The sequence below is a fragment of the Eubalaena glacialis genome, chromosome 11 (assembly GCF_028564815.1).
Source record: "Eubalaena glacialis isolate mEubGla1 chromosome 11, mEubGla1.1.hap2.+ XY, whole genome shotgun sequence".
Taxonomy (NCBI): domain Eukaryota; kingdom Metazoa; phylum Chordata; class Mammalia; order Artiodactyla; family Balaenidae; genus Eubalaena; species Eubalaena glacialis.
In genome coordinates this window covers 100199716-100200966 of record NC_083726.1, presented here as the reverse complement: position 1 = coordinate 100200966, position 1251 = coordinate 100199716, and the positions used below count along the sequence as shown (strand labels likewise).

At 28.8% G+C, this 1251-nt stretch overlaps 1 non-coding gene across 1 annotated transcript; it reads right to left on the bottom strand.

Moving 5' to 3' along the window:
* Window positions 1-372: 372 nt before the first annotated feature.
* Window positions 373-500, bottom strand: LOC133101841 (small Cajal body-specific RNA 11). Its single transcript, XR_009702730.1, has one exon. It is a non-coding gene; the product is annotated as a small Cajal body-specific RNA 11 (non-coding RNA).
* Between the last annotated feature and the right edge of the window lie 751 nt (window positions 501-1251).

Below are 1251 nucleotides of genomic sequence, written 5' to 3'. Positions count from 1 at the left end.
TATTTCTGGGCTCTCTATTCTGTTCCATTGATCTATGTGTCTGTTTTTCTACCAGTACCATACTGTTTTGATTACTTTAGCTTTGTAGTATAGTCTGAATTCAGGGAGTGTGATACCTCCAGCTGTGTTCTTCTTTCTCAAGATCGCTTTGGTAAAGTCTTTTTAAATGCCATGAAAGACTATTTTAAAAGGTATTTTCCATTTAAACAAAATCTGAGTTGGAAAAATTCAAAATATTTATGATAAATTCACTTTGTGGCTCACTAGCACTACTTTCAAAACATGTGCACACACACATTCAAGCTATTTGACTTTTTTTTTTTTTTAGAAATAAGATTTTGTCAAGAGCCAATGATTTATTTTTAATTCTAAATTGTCTTCTCTGAGAGCCAACCCTATTCTTAGGACAGCCCTCCTAAACTGAGAGGGAAGTTTCTGTGCATCTTGACACACTTTCCTGAGCCAGTGAATTTTAATATCCAAACATTGGATTTAGATGTGAAATTTAAAGTTATTGAAATTTGAATTGCCTCTAAACTCCCATCCTCAGTTAAAATTATATAATGCTTTGTTCTTTAAGAGGACTTGCTAACTTTATTGGTCCATTTTTTTTTTTAGATTATATAAACTCAAAATACAATTTTAAAATAGGTAAAAATTCTTCTAAGTGATTAATCACCATAGCTATCAAGTTACAAAAGTAAAATTCTTACTAAATTTAAGTGTATAAACTTAGAGTGTAATCAAATAACAGACCAACTTAAAAAAGTTCAGTTAAAAGTTAAAAAATAAGTATCCAAAGTGATCTTGATAAATTATACTTTAAAGAAAATGGCAATTTATAACAGGGATTATAACGGTAATATCTAGGTCATATATGCAATTAATTGCATAAGACAGGTAACTACTAGTTATTTCACTGTTCTTTAGTGCACCAAAAATACAGCAATCTTTTAAAGAGCTTCAGGGGGGAAATTTCATTTTTTAGTGGACTGCATAAATTGAGGGAATTATATATCTAGGGAATCTTTGAGTCCCAACATTGTAAAATATATCATTTTTATAGCCATAAAGTATAAAGCCAGCTAAATTACCAAACTAAAGTTCTACAGATAAAATGAAATAGTTTGCTTTATTTATAGCTTGTGAATAGGTTAAAACCCAAAATATTAGAATACTATAAGAATTCAAATAGGCAGATATATAGATTATTTATTAAAGAACATATATATCAAATGTATATATACATAA